Source organism: Panthera tigris, chromosome D2 (genome assembly GCF_018350195.1).
Source record: "Panthera tigris isolate Pti1 chromosome D2, P.tigris_Pti1_mat1.1, whole genome shotgun sequence".
Taxonomy (NCBI): domain Eukaryota; kingdom Metazoa; phylum Chordata; class Mammalia; order Carnivora; family Felidae; genus Panthera; species Panthera tigris.
Window position 1 is genome coordinate 23,521,288 of NC_056670.1, and position 14,105 is coordinate 23,535,392.

General features: G+C 40.3%; 2 pseudogenes; one reads left to right on the forward strand and one right to left on the reverse strand.

Annotated features, from left to right (window-relative positions):
- Window positions 1–792: 792 nt before the first annotated feature.
- Window positions 793–3,863, reverse strand: LOC122231750 (annotated as a pseudogene).
- A 630-nt stretch (window positions 3,864–4,493) lies between these two features.
- On the forward strand, window positions 4,494–5,079 carry LOC102968340 (annotated as a pseudogene).
- Window positions 5,080–14,105: the final 9,026 nt, after the last annotated feature.

Here is a 14,105-nt window from a genome sequence, read left to right on the forward strand (position 1 = left end):
GAAATCCCAAACCTATTAAGTAGTTAATCCCTACTCACCTTTCTCCCACCCCACCCCCCAATCCCCCACAAGTGTTAATCTGCTCTCTGTTTCTATAAATTTGCCTATTCTGGGTCTTTAATATAAATGGAAATATAGAGTATGTGGCCTTTTGTGTCTGTCTTATTTCAGTTAACATAATGTTTTTAAGGTTCATCCATGTGGTAGCACGTGACAGGGCTTTCCTTACGGCTGGATAATATCCCATTGTGTAGGATATGCTGCATTTGTCTGTTAGTTTCTGGGTTGATAGTGCTGCTGTGGACCCTTTTGCACAAATTCATTTGAAGATCTGTGTTGAGTTCTTTTGGGTATATACCTAGGAGTGGAATCATATGGTAATTTCTGAGTCATACAGTGATTCTATTTTAACTTATTAAAGACATACCAAGCTATTTTCCACACTGGCTATACCATTTTACATTCCTACTGACAAGGTGTGAGAGCTCCACTCTGGGCACACATGTAGCCTTCTAGATTCTCAGGTGTATGTAGAAGATTTTTGAAACTCTTATTCCTCAAAGTATCTCACTTCCCAGCCTTTCTCTCAGGCTTTTTTTTCCCCCCCAACAAAAGTGACTCAACTTTATTGCAGGGACACTAGGGAAGAGCAGAGCTAGTGAGGGTCTCAGCAGGAACTCCCATCAGTGAGCAAGACTGCCAGACCCCAGGTCTGTCTGGAAGGCAGAAAAGGATTAGTGTCCTGCCTTCTTTGGTCCATCTTGGGCCCAGGGGTCCACACCCTTGCCCTCACTACTTAGGGCAGAGGTAGGAAACAGCCTTTCCTGTTTTCCCCATGGTCTCCAGCAGAGTGTCTATGCTGTGCTCAGAGTTTATGCAAACCTTGTTGGGCAGGGGAATGTCAGACTCAACTCCTCCCAGCTAGTTGAGCGCCCGACTGACTGCATTAGAGTAACCTTCACAGGTCACGTCCACAGACAACTCGTGCTTCAGCAGGACTGTGGATGTGGTGGTGGAGGCAGCAGCTGCAATGACGCCTCTGCCAGTTCCAAGCGCAGGTGCGGCTCTCTCCCAGGCTTTGTGGAGTGTCAGTTGTTTGCCTCAACTGATATCCTTAGTGCCAGAAAGTAATAATTCTGCCTGTAAATGTTTTTGAAAAACTCCTCCATGTTGCAGCTTCTTTGCCCTTGAGAGAGTTCCAAGTCAGGCAAAGGAAAGGCAAACTTTTGTCTAGACCTTCAAGAACAACCACAATTCTTTGAGAACGAGGTCAGCTCTGCTCTCTCCATGGGCTGAGTCCTCCAGAGCACCACCGAGCAGGGGAAGTGGGGCAGTTTTACCCCAGGGGCAAGGGTAGGTTAGAAATGCCGCAAAGATTTCCTACCAGGTTTCAGTTGCTTTTTCCTGATTAAGTGTTTGCTTGGTTGCTGTAAGCCATTGACTGCTTTCCAGAGTTCCTATAAAGTTCATTCTGACATTTTTTGTCAGTTTTCAGTGTTTCCGTTGAGGATCAGGGCCTTGAAGCTCCTTACCGTGCCATTATCCCTGATAGAATACAATAGAAATAGAATAACATGGGGGCTTTCCATAAGTTACGAAGAGTTATTATAAAGCCAGAGTAATGAGAGAGTGTGGTTTTATTTTAGGGTTGGTCCAATTGATCAGTAGAAAAGAAAAGAAAGCGCATAGGTGAGCGTTAGTGATATTGTTAATGCTCCACTTTTTAGTTTTGTTGATGGGTGCTGACTCTTACGTAGAGTCTATTGAATGTATCAGATATTACATAATGAAATGTGTTTACATTCCAACCACTTGGACACTGAGAAATACACTTTTAAATAATCAATGGATTTCAAAACAAATTATGAACTGTTTAGACAGCAATACAAGGAGACCACTTTACATCAAATCCTATGATGGGCACCTGGGTGGCTCAGTCAGTTAAGCATCCACCTCATGATCTCAGCTCAGGTCTTGATCTCAGGATTACGAGTTCAAGCCCAGCACTGGGCTCTGTGCTGGGCATGGAGACTACTTAAAAACAAACCAAAACAAAAAACAAAACAAAACAAAACAACAACCTATGAGACACTGCTGCAAAAGCCACAGTAAGGAATGAAAGTATAAACCTTAAATGCTTTCATTATTAAAGAAGAAATAACAAAAAAGGAGTAGATTCTTAGCATACATCTTAAGAATATTAAAAAGTTCAGCAAAATTAACAAGAAGCACTAGAAAGATGGGATTTTAAGGTTAGGAAAGAAAAAATTAATAAATGTAAAGCTAAAAGTTTTTCAAAGGACAAGTCTTTCAAAATAGAAAAGATCAATGAAATTAAATTCCTCTTGAGTCTAATTGAGAAAAAATAATGTAGATAAATCAGGTTATGCTCAATTATAATAAGGAAGCAAACAAGGTCCTGTGATGAAAAATTAACTCACTTGAACTAATAATGATAGCATGGGGGGGGGCAGTTTTCCTAATTGAAGGATGAGAAGGACTCAAATGGTTTAGGACATTTGGGGATGGCAATGGGAAGACTTCTAGACTGTTCTCAAGGTTAGATAAGAGCATGGTATGCTGGACTCTGTTTCCATATCCAGGACTCAGTAAACCAGGAGTAGTACACGGGGTAGTACAATGCCCAAGAGAATGAATGATGTTACAGAATCTTTGTTTGCAAATAGCCACAGGTTGGTAATAAGACGGAAAAATAAGAAATACATTTCATTGTTAAGATATATACTATTAAAATATTATATGTAGATACAACTGGATAATCGAACCCTGGAAAATACCCGAAAACTTATTCCAAAGGGGAAAATTTTTTCTTTATTCCTTGTAAGTTTTCAAATCAGGGAAATTCTACTTGCTTTGCTTATTTCTTCGTGCACCTTAACCCCTGTGTTAGTCACTTCCTGTGTGTCCCATCAACTGAGTGGATAAATTGGATCCCCAGCAACCAGGAAGTATATGAATAATTTCTGTGAAGCTCTTACTCACCACACATTAGCAATTTGAATACTAATTAGTGTTTGTAAAGTAGGAGGAGAAATACAAGTGAAGTGGTGGTTGATTTTCATTACCTGATAGTAATGAACATACCATAATATTATTGTAAAGAATAACATCCTACTGACCTTTAATCTTACCAATTTAAAGAAAATGTCTTTACCTACTCTACATGGAAAGATTTGGAACAGACAAGGATCATTAGAATGTGGCCTTCAAAAGGCATAAAAATAATAGTTAAACCTATACTTCCACTCCTAATATTTTCCTAATTGTCAGACCTGCATATATAAGGACTTATTCAGTAGATTCTGCTAGATGTCCACAACTCAAACATGTTCAAAATGCTAGCCATCATCCTACTCTCAGCTCATCAAGTGCACCATGGAATTCTCCCTCTTGCCCTTCGAATGCACTCTTCCATGTTTTCTATCTTCATATTCAACACAAACATCTACCTGCTTCCCCAATTCAGAAATCTGGGAGTCATCTTATCTCTTCAACTCCTGCCACATCTGTAAAAATTAAATCTCCCTGTCCTGTTGGTTCTTTAAGTCCCATATTTCCTCCATCTCTGCTGCCACTACTTCAGTTTAGGGCTCATAACAGCTTTCAGATTCCTGTGATAACCTCTTAATTGTCTCCTGACTCAACTCTTACCCTTATCCAATGTATTTGGTACATATTAGTGCCAAGTGATTCTTATAAAATGTAAATCTCATTGCCTTTCTCCCTGGTTTAAACTTCATCATTGTTCCTACAGTATGTTGGATTATATATAAAATTTTTAGTTTGGTTTCTAATGAACCGACCATTGCCTTTCTCTGATACGTACCTGACACAACAGCCATGCTGAGCTACTTGTATTGACCTACATACCACACTGTTTTATTCCTCCTGGCCTTCTGACATGCTGCTATTCCCTTTGCTTGAAGCACTTTCCCCCTTTCTTCTCCTCTCATGTCTCCAACACTCCCCAAGCCTGGCTAAATTGTATCTGACCATCAAGATTCAGTTCCAGCATCACTTTCCCTGGGAATAAAGTGTTCTCGATCTCCCACCTCCAGTAGTCTGAGTTAAATGGCCTTCTTCTTTGCATTTGCACTACCCTGTAGTAAAGATTGGGGATTTTTTTCTGAGGAGGGCTAAATAATTAGTATTTTAGGTTTTGAAAGTATAGGTAGCCCAAATGGCAGACCCTGGAGAGATCCATATCTTCTTTTTCTAAAAGTTTATTTATTTTTGAGGTGGGGGATGGACAGGAAGAGAGAGGGAGAGAGAGAATCCCAAGTAGGCTCTGTGCTGTCAGCACAGAGTTCAACATGGAGCTCAATCTCAATGGTGAAATCACGACCTCCACCAAAATCAAGAGTCAGACGCTTCACAGGGTGAGCCACCCTGGTGCCCCAAAAAGATCCATGTCTTCTTAAAAATTTTTTAAATGTTTGCTTTCCGGACCTGGCCGAGCAGGAGGCACTATTATGGGAGTCGACATCCACCACAATAAGGACCAAAAGGTTCTGCGCAAGGAACCCAAGAGCCAGGACATCTACCTGAGACTGTTGGTCAAGCTGCACTGGTTTCTGACCAGACGGACCAACTCTACCTTTAACCAAGTTCATGAGTCGCACCAACCGGCCACCTCTGTCCCTTTCCCGGATGATCTGGGAGATGAAGCTGCCTGGCCAGGGAAACAAAACCTCTGTGGTTGCCGGGAGGGTAACCAATGACGTGCGGGTCCAGGAGGTGCCCAAAGTAAAGGTGTGCGCGTGTGCGCGCCGCATGTGAGCAGCCTCGCCGGGAGCTGCATCCTCAAAGCTTGAGGCAAGATCCTCACCTTCGACCAGTTGGCCCTGGACCCCCCGAAGGCTGTGGCACCGTCTTGCTCTCTGGTCCGCGTAAGGTGTACAGGCATTTTGGCAAGGCCCCAAGAACCCCACACAGCCACACCAAACCCTACATGCGATCCAAGGGCCGGAAGTTCAAGCGCGCCAGAGGCCGCAGAGCCAGCTGTGGCTACAAAAACTAACCCCAGACCCTGCCTTGTTATTAAAAAGATTTTCACTGCTTAAAAAAAATTTTTTTTAATGTTTATTTGTTTTTGAGAGAGACAGAGAGAGCGCAAGTGGGGAGAGGCGGAGAGGGAGAGGGAGATACAGAACCCAAAGCAGGCTCCAGGCTTCAAGCTGTCAGCACAGAGCCTGACCGGGGCTCAAACTCACAAACCGTGAGATCATGACCTGAGCCAAAGTTGGACGCTCAACCAAGTGAGCCACCCAGGTGCCCCAAAAAGATCCATGTCCTAAAGCCAGGAACCTGAGAATGTTACCTTATTTGAAAAAACGATCCTTGCAGATGTAATGGATCTTACGATGAGGAAACCATCCTGAACTAGCTGGGTGAGGCCTAAATTCAATGACAAATGTTCTTGTAGAAGACACACAGAGGAGAAGACAGGGAGAACAGGAGGAAGCCATGTGACCACAAAGACAGAGATTGGAGCAATGAAGCCAGGAATTAAGCAATGCCAAGAGAAGCTGGATGAGGCAAAAACTGGATTGTTTTCTAGAGTCCACAGAGGGAGTGTGGCCCTATCAACACCTTGACCCTGGACTTCTGACCTTCACAACTGGCAAAGATTTAGTTTTTGCTACGTTAGCCACCCAACTTGTTACAGCTGCCGTAGGAACCTGTCTAGGTAAGGAGCTCCACGGTGCCAGCCACAGCCATGAAGCTCTGCCACAGTAGTGTCACAGCAGTGTGGACAAGATGTGAGCACGTGGGCATAATCGTGTTCTAATAAAAACTTTATTTGCAAAAGGGATGCTAGGACAGGTTTGACCCACAGGCTGTAGACTGACAACCCATGTTATGAGGTGGTGATCGTCATACCTGATCATCACCCTCTAGAACATACGTGTACTGAAAACAAGGGGTATGTCTTATATCTTAGAATCTATAACTGAAGGGTCTCAAATTCTAATTCTAATAGTGACCAGGCAGGTAAATTAAAGGAATGAAGTGGCCTGGATGAAACAGTGAAAGTGTCATCTAACGAGGGCAACTTCTACTCAGCTCCTGGCGATTATTGCCATGTAACCCCCCCACCAACTTGGCCAAATAAATAATATCTGGGGTTCAGATTTAGTCTCTGGGCTACAATCTTCCAAGTTAGCACAACCAATGCCTGGCACAGCACACAGTAAATACTTTGTCAAATGAATCAATGTACTCACAAATACCAACTTTCTAAACACAAAGTAATGAGGATATTGTAAGTATATTTGTAGGCATATAAATTCAGAGACAAAAATATTAATGGTTGTAAAATTGTACACTTTAAATATGTGAAGTTTATTGTATGTCAATTATACCTCAAGAGAACTGTTTTTAAAAAGAGATAAACTAAGGGCAAGAGTATAAATGGAAAAAAAGCATTAATGGTACAAACCATAAAAATATAAAAATGAAGTTTCTGTCTCAAGTCAAACTCTGAGCTGGCATGGTGGCTCTGCTCACTGAAATGTGGGGACGAGCCTCCCCTCCTTTTCCTAAGGAGTTGCCTTTGTCCATGTAGGACAAGAGGGCACACTACCACGTGTGTATCCCAAACTCTGGACGGTGGAAGGAGGGAGGCAAGAACAGATCCTTTTTCTTTGAAGATACCACCGGGAAGTTGTCCACAAAATTTCTTCTCACATTCTAAGGGAAAGAAGACCTACACCTCTCTGCAAAGGAGGGTGGACAATGTAGTCTCTACTCTGGGAAGACATGTCCCAGGTAATGGTTGAGGAGGGTTCTTTCACTATGGAAGAAGGGGAGAATGGATGCTGGGGACAACAGAAAGTATGTAGTGAAACCATGACATAATTTACATACTGAGAGCAATAGAAAAATCTGGCTTAAAAACTGCAGCAAATCAGACTTCTGTTTCACACTGGGACATAATAGGTCATGTCAGGCTAACGCTCTACCACAACACCTAGAAAAGGCCAAATAAATTCTAAAAATCAGATTTTTAGAAACCTCAGTGAACCATGGGAGCAATAAAGACTGCATTAGTCTGCTCAGGCTTCCATAACAAAATACCTTAGACCTGGTGGCTTAAACAACAGATATTAATTTTCTCACAATTCTAGAGGCTGGAAGTCCAAGATCAGGGTGCCAGTATGATCAGGTTCTGTGAGACGTCTCTTTCTGTCTTGCAGATAGCTGCTTTTTTGTTGTGTGGTCACATGGCCTTCCCTTGGTGCATGCTCATGAAGAGGGAGAGGAAGAGCAAGCTCCTTGGTGTCTCTCCTTATAAGGGTAAAGTAATCTCATAATGAGGGTCCCACCTTCATGACATCATCTAACACTAATTATCTCCCAAAGCCCCATTTCCAGATACTATCACATTGGGACTTAGGGCTTCAACATATGGATTTTGTGGGGATCCAATCATTTGGTTGATAACAAGGACTATGTGAATAGGATGTATTTATAGAGAGCAAAGAAATTTCCCAGATGACTGCCAGCCACCAGCTCTCCTTTCCTTGGAAACATTGCTGATCCTGGGTTCAGGATAAAGGTCTGGCTTAGCCAAAAGGAGAGCCTCTGCTCAGGGAAAAGGAAACGAGTAAGCCTTTAAGATCACTCAAGCACTTAGCTGGTTTCCACATCATAGATATTTGCTGTACTTTGAACAGGGGTCTTCTTCCAAGGGTGATTCCTGAGGAGGGACCAAACTATGTTCTGTCAGCATGAAATACTCCCAGCAAGAGGAAGGTAAGTATCTCCCTTCTCAAAGAAGAATCTTGGTATTACACTACACCTGCCCCCCCCCCACAATAGAAGTTAGAAGATTATTGATGAAATCTTCAGAGAACTAACATAAAATGACTTCTAACTTCTAACTCTATATTCAGTGAAAATATCTTTTAGCAAGGATGATGAAACAAGCACATTTTCGGACTAACAAAATTAAGGGAATTTGTTGATAGAAGGCATTCCCTAAAGGTAAATTAAAGAAATATCTCCAGGCAGAGAGAAAATGATCCCAAATAGGAACGTGAACATGCAGAAGGGAATGAAGAACACTAGAAAGGGAAACTAAATCAGTAAATACAAATATGAACTCTGCAAAATCATAATCATAAATCACATGAGGTTTGCATTATATGTAGAACAGTAACACAAAGTGAGAGATAGGCAACAGTCAACATTACAATTTGTATTAGTCTATTGTAAGGTAAGAATGTATATCGGATATCTAGGAGAATCACTATATGAATAGTTAATGACAAAAATTACAAGATAATAGAAGGGATAAATGGAATAATACTTTTTAAAATGTCTGATTAGTCCCAAAGAGGGAAATAAAATAGAAAAAGAGTAACATATTACAGCTTTAATAGAAAATGAATGGCATCATGGTATATATAAATTCAACCATGCAAGTAATTACATTAAGTATAAATGAACTAAATACACCAAGGTTTATGGTTGTCAGGTTGGATTAGTCAACAACTATATTTTGCTTAAAGAGTCACACTAAAGATAAAAAGAGACCACAGAACGCAACAGAAAAGTTGACAGCAAAAGAGCAACAACAACAAAAAGCCACGAAAACACTCAATGAAAGGTAGTATATCTATACTAAAATCAGACAGAGTAGATGTAATGCAAAAAAGCATTACCACAGATAAAGACAGAGATTTCATAATTATAAAAGGGTGAATCCAGCAGGAAGCTATTACAATCCTAAATTTGTATGTACTCTGTAACAGAACTTCAACTATTGAAGCAAAATGGGCAGAATTAAAAGAAGCAATGGACAAATCCATACTTTTAATGCAAAACTTTAGCATACTTCATTAGCTCATAAAATAGTCTAACAAAAAAAAAATCTGTAAAAACATACCACAATTGACCAACTTGATCTAACTGGCTTATATAGAATATTACATCAAACAATGATAGAATGCACCTTCTTTTCAAGTGCAAATAGATCTTTTATTGAAATCACAAAGAAAGTCTCAACGAATTTGAAAAAAAATTAAAGTCATTGATAGTTTGCTATTTTTCCACAATAGCATCAAAGTAGAAATCAATAATAAAAATATAACTAGAATAATGCCAACTACTTGACAATTCAAACACTTCAACAACAAGTAATTTGACAATTTAGGTGAAATGTATAAATCCCTAGAAAAATACAACTTATCAAAACTGTCAGAAGTAGAAAATCTGAATGGTTCAATACCTATTAAAGATGGTCAATCCATTACTTAAAATCTCCCCCAATGAACATTCTAGGCCCACATGGTCTCACTTGTAAATTCTTGAAAAAATTTACGGAGAAGAAATAACACAAACCTTGCACAAACTCTTCAGGAAAACAGAGAGACAACTGTTTTTCAAATGCAACTTTTGTAAAACCAATACAACCACAATTGCAAAACCTGACAAAGGCATTTCATGAAAGGAAGAGTTACAGGTCAGTCTCTCAAATGTCTCTCAAATGATCTGCCTCAGATCTTTAACCAAATTTTAGACATTTGAATCTAGTGACATATAAATTAAAATTGTTCTGGAATTCCAGATTAGTTTAACATTTAAAAATTAACCCACCCATATTAACTAAAAAAAGGAGAAAGTTTATATGACTATTTCAATAGTTGCAGAGAAACAATTTGACAAAATTTATCTCTCCCTCATTTATAATATATTAAAAAACAAACAAACTCTGAGCCTGGGTGGCTCAGTCAGTTAAGTGTCTGACTTCGGCTCAGGTCATGATTTCACAGTTCATGGGTGGGTTGGAGCCCACATTGGGCTCTCTCTGCTGTCAGCACAGAGCCTGCTTCAGATCCTCTGTCTCCCTCTATCTCTGCCCTTCCCCCACCTGCGTACTCTCTTTCTCAAAAATAAATAAACATTAAAAAAAAACTTCACAAACTGGGAATAAAAGACAACTCTGTCAAACAAATAAAGAATATTACAAAAAATCAACAGCAAACATCATACCAACAGGTGAAATACTGAAAGCTTTCCTTCTAAGATTGGGAACAAGACAAGAATGCCAGCTATTACTACTTGTATTCAATATTTTTCTGGAGGTCCTAACCATTGCCATATATTTTAAAAGACATTAGAATTTGAAAGGAAGAAAACAGGCTGTCAGTATTTGTAAACTGCATGGTTATATTCCACGAAAATTCAAAAGAATCCATAAACCATTTGAACTAAGAATTGAAATCTGCAATGTTGTTGGATAAAAGATTGTTTAAAAACCATTTGTATTTCTATATACCACTCACAAGGAGGAAATTATATTTTAAAAAGTATTATTTATAATAGTATCAAAATATAAACTATAGAGGAATAATTCTAACAAAAGATTTGCAATGCCCAAATATTAAAAAGTATAAATATTCTTGAGGGAAACTAAATATATAAATACATTTAGAAATTAACTTTTAGTATTTAAAAAGCTCAATATTGTAAAGATGTTAATTCTTCCCAAAATAATCTATAAATTAACACTATCACAGGGCACCTGGGCGGCTCAGTTGGTTAAGCATCTGATGCTTCATCTGGCTCAGGTCATGATGTCAAGGTTCCTGGGATGGAGCCCTGCATCGGGCTCTGTGCAGACAGTGTGGAGCCTATTTGGGATTCTCTCTCCCTCTCCCTCTGCTCCTCCCCTGTGCTCTCTGTCTCTATCTTTCTCTCAAAATAAATAAATAAACTTCAAAAAACAAAACAAAACAAAACCACTATCCCAATTAAAATCCCAGCAGGATTTTTTTTTTTTAAGAGAGGCTAACCAGCTGATTCTAAAATTCAGATGGAAATGCACAAGGCCAAAGATATCTAAGGTAACTGAAGAGGAAGAGCAAAGCTGGAATATTCATCGTATCTGAGAACAAAACCCATCATTAAGCTACAGTAGTGAAGAACTCATGGAATTGACACTAAGTTATATTAAAGTAACCAATGAACTAGATTAGAGAGCCCACACATAAATGGTCACCTGATTCATGACCAAAGCCATAATGCAATGGGTGAAAGAAAAAAATTTTCAATAAATTTTGCTGGATGAATTGGAGATGTGAAAATATATATGTATGGACTCCTTTCTCTACTATTACTCAAAAATTAATTCTAAATGGATCTCAGAATTAAATGTGAAAATTAAATAAAGCTTTTGGAGGAGAGCATAGGAGGACATCTTCATGACCTTGGAGGCGGTGGAGATTTCCTAAGCAAGACACAAAATGCACTAACCATAGAGAAAAATCCCACATGTATGTGTAACAAAGGACTCATATCCAGAACACACGCAAACTTCCATTAATCGTAAGGCAGACAACCCAAGGGTGAAATGAAGGAAAGATATGAACAGATGCTTCACAAGACAATATCAAATATCCAAAAAACGTGTGAATGAGTGCTTCCACCTAGCTGGCCACTGGCGCTTGGCAACTAAACCACAATGAGGTTATCACTACTGTGAAGCGCACAGAGGCCGGCCTAACCAATGCTGTTAGGATTCAAGATGCTGGTTACCCCAGCGGGGGAAAGGACGAGTACTTGATAGGACTACAAAGGAGTGTTCTGGGGAGAGGGAGTTGCTGTTTCTTGATCTGGATGCTGGTCACATGAGTGTATCTACTTGTGAGAATTCATAACGATTTACACTTACAATATGAAAAATTATTACCTGTCTATTCATCTCTAATAAAAAGTTTAAACTAATCTAACAACTCATTTTTAGAGAGGAATTACACTAGACAGTAGAGACTGAAAAACACTACTTATTTTCACCTTATAATAGTCATGTTCCAAAGAAGCTGTCTTTTTAAAAAAAAAAATGTTCATTTATTTTGAGAGAGAGAGAGAACGCACAAGCAGGGCAGGGGCAGAGAGACAGAGAGGGAGAGAGAGAGAATCCTAAGCAGGCTTCATGCTGTCAGCACAGAACGTGCCTGGGGACTCGATTTTACGAACCATAAGATCATGACCTGAGCCAAAATTAAGAGTTGTACGCTTAACTGACTGAGCCACCCAGGTGCCCAAGAAGCTATCTTTTTAAATGACCTTATGATTACGAGCCACCTAGTAAAATACATCTTTTAGTATAACCTGGGGAATCAGTCCTGTATTCCTGGGGTTGGGGGGGGGGGTGGAGGGAGAGGGCAAGGAGGGAAGCAATCCTTCCTTATAAGAATTATTTCTATAGCCAGGGCACCTGCGTGGCTCCGTCAGTTAAATGTCTGAATTTGGCTCAGGTCATGATCTCACTGTTTGTAAGTTTGAGCCCTACCTTGGGCTCTGTGCTAACAGCTCAGAGCCTGGAGCCTGCTTTGGATTCTGTGTCTCCCCCTCTCTCTGTCCCTCCCCTGCTTGCTTGTGCGCTCTCTCTCTCTCTCTCTCTCTCTCTCTCTCTCTCAAAAATAAACAAGTATTAAAAAAATTATTTCCATAACATATATTTTATTTTCAAGTTCAATTCTCTCTTGCCTATAGTTATAAGTGCTCTCTTTTCCCTCTTTGCTTCTAAAAACAAAATTTTGCCTAAAATTGTAGAATAAAATTGCCTATGTATTCTAGCTCCTAGAAAACAGGCCCTATTTTGACAGAACATCAGTTCCATAATTGATCTGTCACATAATTACATAATTCAATCTCATTATCTAACAATCACACTATTTTAACTGTATCTTTTTCTGTATATTTTATTCCATAGCAACATGCTTTCTAGCTCTCCCACAACCATTTCACTTAAGGGCGATGTCTCAAAGGTTTCTCTTCACATAATAAACTACCAAGAAAAAAAAAGGGCTTTGGGGCGCCTGGGTGCCTCAGCTGATTGTGTCTGACTTCGGGTCAGGTCATGATCTTGCAGTTTGTGGGTTTGAGCTCCACCTCAGGCCCTGTGCTGACAGCTCAGAGCCTGGGAGCCTGGTTAGGATTCTGGGTCTCCCTCTCTCTCTGCTCCTCCCCCACTCATGCTCTATCTCTCTCTCTTTCTCAAAACTAAATAAACATAAAAAAAATTTAAAAAGAAAGAAAAAGGCTTGAAGCATTCAGGCACTGAGAACCTTCTAGCATACTAGTCATTTATTGCACATTCAGCAATTCGTTTTTGAGAGCCCTCAGGGTGCCAGACAATGATGGAGGCACCAGAGATACAATGGAACCGTGGGCAAGCATGTCGATTCTGTATTTAGGCAGTTCCGAGTTTGAATCCTAGCTGCTTCTGTGGAAATGATCTGTGTACTTTACCTCTCTATGACTCAGTTTACTCATTTATAAAATAGGGATACCAGTAATGCCTTTCTCCTAGGTTTGTTAGGAAGGTAAAATAGCATATTATGTGAAAATCACTTAGGGCCATCCTTGGCACAGTTGATACATTTGATACTTGTTAGTAAGCACTTGGTAAGCACTTGATACATACGACATGTTATTACCAGAAGAGATGTCAACTGATGATTTTTGCCAAATTGCCTGTTGACAAACTTCACTACCACCATGACTGCCTGCCATGTCTTCTCCCCCAGCCACCCAACCCACGTTAGCAAGGAAATGACCAACACATTGGACTAGCAGCCAGGACTGTGGCACTGGCAAGTCCTTAATCCATACCAGCTCCCTGTCCTTTATGAATGAGGACACTAAGCCCAGAGATGTTGCCCAGCTTGAATAGAATCTCACACAACTAATTAGGGGGGTGAAGTTGGCATTAGCCCTTGGGTCTCCACATTTCTAGTCCAGGCAGTGGGCTGGAAAAACCCACACGCTGGAAGACTGGTGCATTCTCTCCTACCGCTCACGTTTGACCCCACCAAGGGGAGCAAGTAAGTCATAATCCTCCCAGGTGGTGGGGGGGCAGGGCACCTTGCTGTAAATTGTCTATTTTTAGCCTCTATATACGGCCTCCTCTCGGCACACTCACTCAGGCTAACCGGCTGCTGTGGGATTTAAGGCACTCTCCACAGTGTTGCTTGGTGGTTGCCATGCCAACAAAATTTAACAGAAATAGAGTTTTCTAGTAGATTATTCTGGCGGAGGCTTTAAAGCCAGATTAGAGCTCCAACTCTGAA